A 15,119-nucleotide genomic window follows, 5' to 3' on the forward strand; every position below is an offset into this window, starting at 1 on the left:
CTTCAACAACAAAAGATAACACAACAGAATATATGAAATATGAAAACATTTGAAACATAAATTTCAAGACTTTGAGTATGTGATGTATGTGTGTGTGTTTGAGAGAAACAGATAAATGGATTGAGTGTGTGTGTGTGTGTTTGTGTGTTTAGTTCAGTTCATTTCCAGGAGTAGACCAGCAGGTCCTGCGGCATATGAACTGGTGCTCTCTACAAATGCACCTATTACACTTGGTTGAACACCTATTTTTTAGGCCTGTGCACAACCAGCACACACCTCTGTTTCTGGTCGAGCTGGTGGCAGAAGTGACAATGACCATCACCCAAACTATCACCCAAAACATGGCCTTTTTCACCCCTGAAATAATCTGCGTGCTTACGGATTCTCACACAGTCTCTCTCTCGCTCTCGAGCCATGTGTGCACACGCACACACACGAACACACACAACTTAATAACTATACAGCATAAGTAGTAAATGTAGGGTATAATGTGTCACTTTGGTGAATTATGAAGACAAGATGCTAGCGTTACTACAGAGTTGTTTTTAACTGATTGTAGAGCCAGCTGCTTGGTGTTTAACAAAAGGGGGCCATGGTTCAGCAATTCTATAACCCCGATGCATTTTATGTTCTGACAAGTGGTACAACAAATGTCCTACCACCAGTGGGTGTTAACCTTCCATGTTTTACAATGTGCGTGTAGCATGGTGTTTTCCACAAGCACAGATTTACGTGTGGGAGACATGCTTTTTGTGTAAGATATAAAGAATGGATCGGTACTTGCGATTTCAGAGAGTTTCATCCAATTTTTTATTTTAACCAGAGATGGGCCTTAAAATCAGATCTGCCCATAGTAATGGTCCCGAAATAACCACTAATACAAACTGTAGTATATACAAGTTGAAAAACATCCTGTTTCACACAAGGTTTGTAGTCCAACAACTAACTACAGTAAACAAACATTACATGAGCAATGCTATTAATTTGAAGGAACAATCGACCACACATAATGGCTAGGTTGATTGTATCGTGGTTGGGTTTAAAATATTGTTGAAAATAAAAACAATGATTTTGGTACATGTGTAGGTATGAGCAATAGTGATTATAGTAATAAAAATGTTGTATTAAGTTAGCATTAACTTTTAAGTTGCATTATATGGCAAAACGTTACAAAGTTACCCGGATGGTAGCATATACATTTGCATGAACAACGTCGAATCATTGACAGGTCAAGATATGTTACTTCAGGTAAACAAATATTTTGTAAATTGTACAACGTGGATCAACGCGAGATTATTTTCTTCACATAGGTAAAAATATTTAACATGCAACGATGGTTACAAACTGTAGTATTTGCTAGTTTGAGAATACCTGTCTGTGTTAGTGTGGGCGGATGCTGGGACTCCCGTGTAAGATGTGCTGCATTCTCGGAATGACTTGAAGCAACTTGTGAAATCCGGTTTTGATTGCTGTATTATGGACTTGTGTTTGTTAAATGTTGAAGAGATTAAACGCGATATCCCAGTCAGCAATCGATTGTGGCCCGTCAGCGTTTTGCTGCTTGCGGCCCACATGAGGCTATAATGTCCTACAGCCTTTTGTAGCTTTTCTCCTGATCTTCATTTGCATAAGCTAATTTGCATCAACGCCGAAGAGAGGGCGTGCGCTGTGATCTGCTGTATCTGCTTTTGTTGCCATTTTCTTCCAGCAGAGATGCAATTATATGCCTTTTATTCTTACTGATTATTTATATTAACTTTATTTTAATATTGTTAAATCTTAGTGTACAGAATTTTGGTAAACATTGGTAGTTTATAAATAAAATAGACTTTGACTTTTGCACTATTGCTTGTGTAAAGGACCTTTGTGTAGACATGTACAGTAAACACATAGAAACCACCATATCTCGCCATTGCTTACCATCATTTTTTTCCCGAACTAATGGCAATTTCCGCATGGTACCGGCTCAAATATTCGCCTATAGCCTCGACTTTAATGCTTCATGGAGGACAGTTCTTTACTGTGTTTAAACATAGACTGTATAAATAATGGACGACGCCCTTTCGCTCTTTTCCATTGGTGAAAAATGAAGCCACCAGTGTCCTGATACGGCGCTGACATCTTGGACTTGCGTCTGCGCAGATAGCGATCTTGGGACCAGTTCTGCGCAGTAGTTATGCGCAGTAGCGAGAAGGAAGTAAAGCCGTAAAGCCGCGAAATCAACGGCCCCACCCCTGTGCCCCGCCCTCACTCTCCCTCGCAGAATGCGCATACCGTAATCAATCGCAAGTCCAAGTACAGTACAACCTTTGCTTGTTAAACCTAGACGATATGTTATAGCCTAACTTACATCATGTTTAACCTTAATTTAGAATAGGCCTAATACAAAAATAATTGGTAACTTCTAGCTAACGAACACCTGCTAGCTATTAACATGGCTATTAACGAGGCTTGTTGTCTTTTAGCTAACGTTAGCTAGCCCATTACATTTATTTACTAATTAAATAGCTTATAAATTTAACTTACCGAAAAAAATTCAAAGATCGATTGGAAATGCCAGATCGGTTAGCACAATGTACTGCAGAACAACCCATTATGTCCGTGTGAAATTATATCAATTATAGAAATTTAAAGTTCCAATCTCCTCAGTCCTCCGAAGATTCAGTGGCTCCTCGGCTCAGATTGCTGTCAATCACAGCTGTGAATCACGACGTCACCCCACCGTTTTTAGAGCATTAAATAACTAACTAAAAACAAACTTATTTTAAAAACAAACTCTTGAATTTACATTAGCTTGATACAATCTACAGTAAATGACAGAAACCAGCTTCGGAAAAAATATATTTGAAGGGTAATTTAATTGTTTAGTTGGTCTCGCGTCCCATTGAATAACATGGGGAGGGCGGGGTTTATGACCTATACTGGGACCACTCACCAGGGGGCAATCGAGACGTTTTGGCTTCACTTTTCAGGGCTTGTGCGGCACGCTTGTGTTTAAACACCGACGTGTCCGTAGATGGCGCTGTAGCGAATGTGAATTGCACGTTAGCCAAGACAATTTTTGTACGCTAGGAATACCACGTTCTAGTAATGTGAAAATTGGATCATTTAAATGACTTGGTTCTTTAAGACTTGTTCAGGAAAAGGAACAACTCTTTTTCAAAGGGTGTAAGGTATAAGCCATTTGCTCTGAATTGGACAATACAACATGAGGATTATGACATTGTTTTACTACAATTTGATGAACTCCTGGAACAAACAAAGATCAAGATTTTTTTGGACATCGGACTGAAAATGATTGAACGCAGAGTCACCTACATAGCTATGGTGAGTTCTGTTCTGCGTTATTATAAATAACTAAGTGTTGTTAGGTTACTGAGTAAGAACATAATTATTGTTTTGTATTAAACAATTACTGTTTGCAATATTCTATTAACATTCAAATTCTTTGGTCAAAGTCTCTGCAGAACGCAAGTTATAAATCATTGGTGGGAAAACAAGTTATAGAAACTGAGCTTGAAAAAAACAGTGTTGGCCTGAGATTAAATACCTACAGTAACCCTTGTGTTTCTTCGTGTGTCCACAAGTTTGGTTGTTTACTATTTTTTGTTTTTTCGTTTATCCTCAGGTCACCGCCCTTCAGATGAATTACATGTTGATCTCGTAATTGCTGCAATGTTTACTTGGTTTCACCATATTTACCTGTTCACCAACTTTTATCTTTATTTTTAGGATAGAGCAAGCACAATACTCCAAGGCACCATGTGGAGGACTGCTACATAGGTATGTGTGGGTTCATTCACTTAACCCAGATGCTTAACTTGTTATTAAAGCATGTTGCTTCCAATTTGAATTGTCAATTTCAATATATATTTAAGGGCAAGAAGGCAGAGGTTGGGGGAAGTTTTAGCTCTGCACATGAATATAAGAATGAACATTTTTGCGGACACTGTGATTTGAGTTCTGATTGTAAAATAAGATATTTAGGGCTGAATAATTAACTGTTTGTCTTTACTTTCCGAACATTTGGAGAAGATCAAGCGGCTGACTGAAGAGAAGGTTGAGTTGAGGTCAAAGCTGGCTCTACAATCAGTTAAAAACAAGACTATAATAACTCTAGCATCTTGTCTTCGTGAAACTGCATTTGTCAGAATGTGCACCCCTGACTAAAATGCAATACTGTACAGCCTTTCTGTACATGCAGTTTTGTTTATTTCACTATTAAGCTATTGACATTTCATTGTGCTTTTTAGCTTCCGTTAAACGTCAGACTGAAGAGAATGTCAAGCCGAGGGCACAGCTGGCTCTACAATCAGGTAAAAACAAGACTATAGTGCTAGCATGTTGTCTTTGTGAAACATTTCATTTGTCTTGAATGTCATGCAATTCTCAAAATCATGTCAGAACATTGAAGTACAATATCTGATTACGGTATAACAGGAGCCATAACGAAGAATCCTTCCAACCGGGATGCCACTGACGAGGCTGTCCAGAACCAGATCCCCAGGTACAAGAAAAGGGCAGCTGACCTTGCAGGTGGGAGAAGATGTTGCGGCGGTACAAGGGACCTGCTGTGAATATGAATGACATCTCCAGCACAACCAATATTGCTGCTAATCTACATTTTTTTTAAATAAACAAAAAACTAATTTTAACTGCTGCTATGTACAGTGTTATGTATATGATCGGATTATCCTCTTAATATATTTAAAGCTGTGTGTCAATGTTCTTAATTCTGATTGTAGTTGTAGTGGACTATGCCACCATTCATAAGCTTATTGCATTGATGTATCTATAATACTCAATAACTATTGATTGCTGCTAGGTCACACTTATGTATATTACTGCCATTCTAGCCCTTCTTTATTTTGTATTGTATTATGTTTATTTTGTACTTTTTCACATTAAAATACTGTAATTTTACTATATCTGTTGCTGCACATGTTTTCTTGCACAATTTAATTAAAAAAAAAATCTATTTGCACATTTGCACATGTTTAATTTGTATGTTTTATGTATAATGCATGTTTTTTTGTATGCATCTTGCACTATTTGATGATTTTATTCAGTTCATTGTCATTTGTGATATGACCAAAATTATTGTAAAGGATTATTATTATTATAAATAAAACCTAATATTGGGGTGTGAGGCATCCCGCTGGATTTAGTGCATAAAAGCGGCTAGGTGCCGTCGACCCACTGGTGAGCTGCCGATCAAGGTATTGTTAGAAGGCATTGTAATGAAAACGGCCCACCGGTGGCCCGACTGAGATGCGCGCTTTAAAAAAAAAAAGGGTCTGCTGCTAGTGGGCCGCCGGTGGGCCACTGGCATGTTGCTTGCTGGGATGGTGAATATAGCCAGGGTTTATATGTAAGTGGATGAGTTTGTTGTTAATAGATAAAATGAAATTATGTGATATCACGGCTGGGCCGCGATAACTAACGAGAACGGCGTTTCTACTGGGCAGGAAGTATCAAAATATTTGGTTGTTAAACGTCAACAACTATCTGAACTAACTCGTTTTAAGCTTTATCCACAATATAAATAATTGTAACCAGTATAGTTCTAACGTGAAGAACGGTGACGTGTAACCAATGACAAAGTTAAGAGGCGTGACCCGGCTGCGATGTAAAGACAATATTAAATCTGTGGCTTCCACAGTAGACAGCTGTTGTTTCCAACGCGGAGTATGCCGTTTACGTTGTAAGTACAAGTTAATTTATTTAAAGTAATTAATTAGAATTGTGTTGCAATTACAAACGCTAACAAACGACACATTTGAACATTTTTTAAAATCTTGCTACTAATGTGTTTATTTAACACATCAACAAACAGCGTGGCTCCACGAAACACTTTTAACGACAGAGCGGCTTGCTTCCCACGAGAGAGAGAGAGAGAACCTTCTTGTGTAATTGCTCTCCTTCTCTCTCATACACATGTAAAATTACCACTGTCAAATTTATAAACCTAAATTAGGAATGCAACCAAGCTCAGAACCAATGTGCCTACAGGGCCATACACGAACAGCAATGAGCTCAATACCACTGAAGGCCATAACAAAGCGGAAAGACAACTTTTCATGTCCTCCTTACACAGGAGCAGCGCAGCTTGATTTTCCCAAACTGCATTGACAGTTCTACTTTTAAAGTTTCTTCTTACAGTGAATGGCCTTGGAATGCGTCTCTGTGTTGCCTCAGCCAGAGAAAAAGGTGGCAAAAGCAGTTAAATCTGCAAAAAACACCTTCAGCATGCTCATCCTTGCTGAACAAAGTTGCTGCAAAGTCAGGTTCAGCTGGTAAGCATAGCAGTGAACAAACTGGGCATGTGGGTATGTCTCTTTCATTAGCATCTGTACCCCTCAGACGTTTCCTCTCATTACTCCTAGCTTCAGTGGTTCCAGCACACCCTTGATGCATTTAGAGAGGCAGAGTCCAGTTGTATCTCCTTCCTGTCACTGTATTGTCAGCCAACATGTATCGCAACACAACCACCATTTGGATTTACAGGAGACATCAGTTGTCTCATCTGCCTGTATGGCAACAAATGATGTCTCGTCCTCTTGCTTGGCTCTCTCCTCCCTGTACACTTCATACATACAGTCTAACAGTTTGTTTTATACAGTGCTAGATGTCCCTTTGAAGATGGGCTGAGCATCATAGTGCCTCTGTCACGAATCGCCCTCACACAGTCTCGAAAATGCATCTGATTCAGGGAGTCCACCGACTTGTCGTGCCCCTGCAGTGCAGTTTTACATTTTCCACACAGTTTAATACGTTATGATCCGACTGAAAAAGTACCTGTTTTCCTCCACCTGATTGTTGTGCTGCTCAATGGAGCGCCTGTATGCACTGACAACTTGGGCTGCAACATTTACCCTTCCAAGTAAGCCCAATTTCATAGATGACTCCCAGATCATTTTTGCAATCCTCTCAGAAAGATCTTTGTAACCCATCCTCGACCAAGTACCATCTCCACCAAATAGCAGACAAGGAAAACTGAAGAGTGCCTTCTTTAGTATTCTAACCGTAAGCCACTTTTTCTTCAAAAACCACTCCACGTTAAACCCACGGTTACTTTTACCAGCAATTTGAGTGATGACAATATCCTGTGGCTGATGGGCACCAAGTGCTATACTTCAAGTTTCTCCTCCAAATTAAGGGTTTCAGTTTAGTTTAGTTTAGTTTAGTTTATTGGTTTATAATAATGTGGACAACCTCTTTCAATAAAAGAGCAGCTTTAGCCTCTACGGCTAATTTCCAGCTGTAGTCCCCAGCCAGTTGTTAATAGGCATACATCAATAAATACATTACAAGTAAAACAGATGTAAGCAAGAGCTTAGACATACAAACAAGATAACAAATTAAGACTAACAAGCAAGCACAAATTACAAAGACATAAAAACAGGTCAAGCAATAGAACAGTGAAAATTGACCAAAAAAAGAATAAAAATGCAGAGGCCACATTGCAGAGGCCACATTGAAGCACATACATGACATAACATTGAAGCAGGCAGGCAGAGATCAAATGACAGAAGCATGATCATCCATCCATCTTCTCCCGCTTTATCCGGAGCCGGGTCGCGGGGGCAGCAGTCTAAGCAGGGATGCCCAGACTTCCCTCTCCCCAGACACTTCCTCTAGCTCTTCCGGGGGGACACCGAGGCGTTCCCAGGCCAGCCGGGAGACATAGTCCCTCCAGCGTGTCCTAGGTCTTCCCCGGGGTCTCTTCCCGGTGGGACGGGACCGGAACACCTTCCCAGGAAGGCGTTCCGGAGGCATCCGAAAAAGATGCCCAAGCCACCTCAGCTGACCCCTCTCGATGTGGAGGAGCAGCGGCTCTACTCTGAGCTCCTCCCGGGTGACCGAGCTTCTCACCCTATCTCTAAGGGATCGCCCGGCCACCCTGCGGAGAAAGCTCATTTCGGCCGCCTGTATCCGGGATCTTGTCCTTTCGGTCATGACCCAAAGCTCATGACCATAGGTGAGAGTAGGAACGTAGATTGACTGGTAAATCGAGAGCTTCGCCTTGCGGCTCAGCTCTTTCTTCACCACGACAGACCGATACATCGACTGCATTACTGCAGAAGCTGCACCGATCCGTCTGTCAATCTCCCGTTCCATCCTTCCCTCACTCGTGAACAAGACCCCTAGATACTTAAACTCCTCCACTTGAGGCAGGCACTCTCCACCAACCTGAAGTGGGCAAGCCACCCTTTTCCGACTGAGGACCATGGCCTCAGATTTGGAGGTACTGATTTTCATCCCCACCGCTTCACACTCGGCTGCAAACCGTCCCAGTGCATGCTGAAGGTCCTGGTTAGAAGGGGCCAACACGACAACATCATCTGCAAAGAGCAGAGACGAAATTGTGTGGTCCCCAAACCTGACACCCTCCGGCCCCTGGCTGCGCCTAGAAATTCTGTCCATAAAAATTACGAACAGAACCGGTGACAAAGGGCAGCCCTGCCGGAGTCCAACATGCATTGGGAACAAGTCTGACTTACTGCCGGCAATGCGGACCAAGCTCCTGCTTCGGTTGTACAGGGACCTGACAGCCCTTAGCAAAGGACCCAGGACCCCATATTCCCCAAGCACCCTCCACAAGATGCCGCGAGGGACACAGTCGAATGCTTTCTCCAAATCCACAAAACACATGTGGATTGGTTGGGCAAACTCCCATGAACCCTCCAACACCCCGTAGAGGGTATAGAGCTGGTCCAGTGTTCCACGGCCCGGACGAAAACCACACTGTTCCTCCTGAATCCGAGGTTCTACTATCGGCCGTATTCTCCTCTCCAGAACCCTGGCATAGACTTTCCCGGGGAGGCTGAGAAGTGTGATCCCCCTATAGTTGGAACACACCCTCCGGTCCCCCTTCTTAAAAAGAGGGACCACCACCCCGGTCTGCCATCCCAGAGGCACTGTCCCCGACCGCCACGCGATGTTGCACAGGCGTGTCAACCAAGACAGCCCCACAACATCCAGAGACTTGAGGTACTCAGGGCGGATCTCATCCACCCCCGGTGCCTTGCCACCGAGGAGTTTCTTGACCACCTCAGTGACTTCAGCCCGGGTGATGGACGAGTCCACCTCTGAGCCCTCATCCTCTGCTTCCTCAATGGAAGACGTGTCAGCGGGATTGAGGAGATCCTCGAAGTACTCCTTCCACCGCCCGACGACATCCTCAGTTGAGGTCAACAGCTGCCCACCTCTACTGTAAACAGCGTTGGTAGGGCACTGTTTCCCTCTCCTGAGGCGCCGGATGGTTTGCCAGAATCTCTTCGAGGCCAGCCGATAGTCCTTCTCCATGGCCTCACCGAACTCCTCCCAGGCCCGAGTTTTTGCCTCCACAACCACCCGGGCTGCAGCCCGCTTGGCCTGTCGGTACCCGTCAGCTGCCTCAGGAGTCCCACAAGCCAACCAGGCCTGATAGGACTCCTTCTTCAGCTTGACGGCATCCCTTACTTCCGGTGTCCACCACCGGGTTCGGGGATTGCCGCCTCGACAGGCACCGGAGACCTTACGGCCACAGCTCCGAGCGGCCGCTTCGACAATGGCGGTGGAGAACATGGTCCACTCGGACTCAATATCTCCAACCTCCCTCGGGATCCAGTCGAAACTCTGCCGGAGGTGGGAGTTAAAGATCTCTCTGACAGGAGACTCTGCCAGACGTTCCCAGCAGACCCTTACAGTACGCTTGGGCCTGCCGAGTCTGTCCAGCTTCCTCCCCCGCCATCGGATCCAACTCACCACCAGGTGGTGATCAGTTGACAGCTCCGCCCCTCTCTTCACCCGAGTGTCCAAGACATACGGCCGCAGGTCAGATGAGACGACAACAAAGTCGATCATCGACCTGCGGCCTAGGGTGTCCTGGTGCCACGTGCACTGATGGACACCCTTATGCTTGAACATGGTGTTCGTTATGGACAAACTGTGACTAGCACAGAAGTCCAATAATTGAACACCACTCGGGTTCAGATCCGGGGGGCCGTTCCTCCCAATCACGCCCCTCCAGGTGTCACTGTCGTTGCCCACGTGGGCGTTGAAGTCCCCCAGTAGAACAATAGAGTCCCCAGTCGGAGCACTTTCCAGCACCCCTCCCAGAGACTCCAAGAAGGTCGGGTACTCTGCACTGCCGTTCGGCCCGTAGGCACAAACAACAGTGAGAGACCTATCCCCGACCCGTAGGCGCAGGGAAACGACCCTCTCGTTCACCGGGGTAAACTCCAACACATGGCGGCAGAGCTGGGGAGCTATGAGCAAACCCACACCAGCCCGCCGCCTCTCACCATGGGCAACTCCAGAGTGGTGAAGAGTCCATCCTCTCTCAAGGAGTGTGGTTCCAGAGCCCAAGCCGTGTGTAGAGGTGATCCCGATTACCTCTAATCGGAACCTCTCAACCTCACGCACCAACTCAGGCTCCTTCCCCGCCAGCGAGGTGACATTCCACGTCCCTAGAGCCAGTTTCCGTGTCCAGGGATCGGGTTGTCTAGGCCCCTGCCTTCGACTGCCGCCCGATCCTCTTCGCACCGGCCCCTTATGGTCCCTCCTGTGGGTGGTGAGCATGATCATGTCATATCTTGTACGCACAACACATCTAGCATTTTAATGTGTACAGTTGTAATTGTCAGTTAGCCAATTTTTAAGGTGTGCTGCAAAAGTCGAATACATATGTATGTTTTTAATTGTAATAGGCAATGAGTTCCAGTTATGTATTGCAGTAACAGAAAATGATAATTGACCAAATGTACTTTTTCTGAATGGGATTACAAGGTCGCCTCGTGTGGTGCTTCTGGTATTCTGACTGCTGTTATTTTATTGAATTATAAATTAATTGAAAGGAGGCGGAGCGGTATTATGTAAAATTTTGTAAACCAGACAAATGTTTTTATATTTGATCAAATTTTCCCAGCTCAGCAATTTATGGTTTTTAAGGATGATACAATGATGTGAACTGTTAGGCTTTTGGTCCAAAATATTAAGAGTTTTTTTATAAATAGTTGCCAAAGGCTTTAGTGATGAGCTGTTAGTTTGTCCCCAGCTTGTCAGACAATATGTTAGATGTGACATAATCATTGCATCCATAAATAATTTGGCTGCATTAAAAGTAAGGGCATTTCTAATATATCTAAAGTTAGCTAAACTAAACTTAACCCTATTGCAGACATTCGTAATATGTGTTTTAAAAGAGAGATTAGAATCAATAATAACGTCCAAATATTTAAATTGTGGCACAATAGTAATGTTTTGACCCGAAATTGATATATTTGACACACTATTACATTGCCTTTTTGTAAAAAACATTCCCACAGTTTTATCTACATTTAATTGAAGGCATGAACGATTTAGCCAATCGGTTATCTGGTCCATGGCTTTAGTCAGTTTTGCGGCTGCCAGATTTTTTGTCTTGGCATGCACATAAATTACAGTGTCGTCCGCATACATTATTGTATTAATATCAGGGCAAACTGATGGCAAATCATTAATATATAGACTAAACAAAAGCGGGCCAAGTATTGATCCTTGTGGCACCCCTGTACATAAATTAAGAGCTAGTGAACAATGGGTGTTCACAGAAACAAATTGAGTTCTACCAGTTAAATATGACTCAAACCATTTAATTGCAGAAGTGGAAAAATTTAAAGTAGAGAGTTTGGCAATAAGGACCTGATGGTTAACTGTGTCAAATGCTTTACGGAGGTCTAAAAACACAGCGCCAACAACACCTCCCTTGTCCACCATTGCTCGAACAGTCTCTAAAAAGTAACAGTCAAACCGGTACTTGAGTACAAAATCCACTTCATTTTCTCAAGTTATCTGGTGTTTGTGAAGCTAACAAGCTGGCTAAGACAATCGACCCTCCTCGCTCTTGCCGACTAATGTTGGTGCCAGACGGACAGACAGCCTATCAGGTCGCTGTAGTGGGGCTACCGGCTGTCAGCCCCACTTGGCATCAAATTTGATCTACATTGATCACTAACATTCTGAGCATGCATATTAATATTTTCACACGTACAATGTACATTGCATTGTGAGAGAGGGGCTAGCCCCAAATTTATGATTAGCCTATGGCCTACTACTGCGAACTTGAATCGGCAGAACGCAGTCTGAAGCAGCAAGGCAGGGACCAATGAACATGAAATAAAATCCTAACACAAATGATATGCAATTTTGGAAGATGCTATATTCGTAGATAATAAATTATAGGAAGTAATCTTCGAGAAATAAAAATAACATAATTTTGTTGCAGTTCTTTCTGTTGTGCCCCACCTGCCTCTAATGACCAGCCGCTACTGATCTCTGGTTTAGGTTGAGCGGATTTAAACCCAGCCATGTTTGGTAAACACATTTTTTGGCCTTCAAATCTTGGTAAATAGACTTTTAACATTATTCAACTTTAGATACCTGTATGCGCTTGTTAACCCTCTTTGTACTTATTTCAGACCAAGTGACCAGCATCTGTCTCAGTTGGACAGGGCGGTTGTGATCTTACACAACCTGAACAGATACTTTTTGTGTAAGTCTAATTATATACAGAAATGTTCAGTCTTGTTCTAAAATTGTATTAACATTCCGACAATATGCATACAGCTGAACCTTTAAACTGTATTTACCAACCAACAGATTGAGGACCCCCAGTGATGATACAGAGTACATCACCATAATGGCTTCAGTTACAGACATCCCACTTTGTGGCTGCACAGCATCAGGGGATTTTTGTTTCATTGTTTTCTTTCATGCTTGAAAGCTGAAGGTAATACATATTTTACCGTCCACTCATCAAAACTGTGATGTATGTAAATGTATTGTAATGTATGTAAAATTGTTGTCTTTCATCGATCACGGGATAGTCACTTTTTAAAACAGCGAGGACACCCACCCTAGAACCGTCTTTATGTACTTCCACGATAACCCTTTCTATGGCATCATGAATCTGAAGGGTTTTCTGGGTGTGTCATATGTTTGTGAGTGATGTTATACAGGTTTTAACACCCATGGTGATCATGGCTGTAAACATAGCTGTATTGTCTGTCTTCATGAAGATTGTCATACCCAACTCCGTAACACAAAGCAGTGCCCGGACTGTAAGCGGAAATGTTATTCTGACTTTTGTTATAGACAGCATAAACACTTTTCTTTTTAAGAAGGGGGACCGGAGGGTGTGTTCCAACTACAGGGGGATCACATTTCTCAGCCTCCCCGGGAAAGTCTATGCCAGGGTACTGGAGAGGAGAATACGGCCGATAGTAGAACCTCGGATTCAGGAGGAACAGTGTGGTTTTCGTCCGGGCTGTGGAACACTGGACCAGCTCTATACCCTCTACAGGGTGCTGGGAGGGTTCATGAGAGTTTGCCCAAACAATCCACTTGTGTTTTGTGGATTTGGAGAAGGCATTCGACTGTCCCTCGCGGCATCCTGTGGAGGGTGCTTCGGGAGTATGGGGTCCTGTGTCCTTTGCTAAGGGCTGTCAGGCCCCTGTACGACCGAAGCAGGAGCTTGGTTCGCATTTCCGGCAGTAAGTCGGACTTGTTCCCTGTGCATGTTGGACTCCAGCAGGGCTGTTCTTTTGTCGCCGGTTCTTTTCGTAATTTTTATGGACAGAATTTCGAGGCGCAGCCAGGGGCTGGAGGGTGTCAGGTTTGGGGACCACACGATTTCGTCTCTGCTCTTTGCGGATGATGTTGTCGTGTTGGCCCCTTCAAACCAGGACCTTCAGCATGCACTGGGACGGTTTGCAGCCGAGTGTGAAGCGGTTGGGATGAAAATCAGTGCCTCCAAATCCGAGGCCATGGTCCTCAGTCGGAAAAGGGTGGCTTGCCCACTTCAGGTTGGTGGAGAGTTCCTGCCTCAAGTGGAGGAGTTTAAGTATCTAGGGGTCTTGTTCACGAGTGAGGGAAGGATGGAATGGGAGATTGACAGACGGATCGGTGCAGCTTCTGCAGTAATGCGGTCGATGTATCGGTCTGTCGTGGTGAAGATTTACCAGTCAATCTACGTCCCTACTCTCACCTATGGTCATGAGCTTTGGGTCATGACCGAAAGGACAAGATCCCTGATACAGGCGGCCGAAATGAGCTTTCTCCGCAGGGTGGCTGGGCGATCCCTTAGAGATAGGGTGAGAAGTTCGGTCACCCGGGAGGAGCTCAGAGTAGAGCTGCTGCTCCTCCACATCGAGAGGGGTCAGCTGAGGTGGCTTGGGCATCTGTTCCGGATGCCTCCTGGACGCCTTCCCGGGAAGGTGTTCCGGGCCCGTCCCACCGGGAGGAGACCCCGGAGAAGACCTACGACACGCTGGAGGGACTATGTTTCCCGGCTGGCCTGGGAACGCCTCGGTGTCCCCCCGGAAAGAGCTGGAGGAAGTGTCTAGGGAGAGGGAAGTCTGGGCATCTCTGCTTAGACTGCCCCTGCGACCTGGCCCCGGATAAGCGGAAGAAGATGGATGGACATTTTATGCTGCAGCCAGGTTAGGAAAATATGATTGAATACAATAACTATCAAGGTTTAAAACTCATCATGCTGTTGAATTCTCAAACCTTGTCTCTTTGTAGTTCAAGACAGCCTTTTGTTTCACACTCACTCTGAGTTGAGAGAGACAGGATTAAAAACCCAACAATTAACATGCAAAAGAAACCGCCTCCTATACAGCAGGAAGAAACCTTTTGACTCCCACCGCCTGATGTTCTAGACTAGGTTAGGATAATAGAATGTTAATTCCTGTAACCTTGTAAAAGATTTCACATCTGTATGCAAGAATCTGTCGATCTGTAACCGAAAATTACCCCAAGGGGGCAGAGTTTAGAACATGTCCTTCCTCATTGGACAGCGAAGAAACCAACGAGATTCGTCCAACATGTCACCATGCCAACGAAGAGCCAATAAGGATGGCTTTTACTCACGAGAATGAAAAGTAACCGCCCCAGGGGCTAGAGGAATAAAACCGATAGAGAGACGTAGATCTGTGCAAATAGATGTGGAGACTTAAGGGTTAAAACAACTATTTACAGGCCCGCTGCAGCGTAATTCATGTATTTTGATTTATCGTTTTTTATTAATAAATCTTTGTGTTAAATCTTCATTCGGACCATAGCCTCTCCTTCTTCAGAGATTCTAATACACG

This window comes from Esox lucius, chromosome 13 (assembly GCF_011004845.1).
Source record: "Esox lucius isolate fEsoLuc1 chromosome 13, fEsoLuc1.pri, whole genome shotgun sequence".
Taxonomy (NCBI): Eukaryota; Metazoa; Chordata; class Actinopteri; order Esociformes; family Esocidae; genus Esox; species Esox lucius.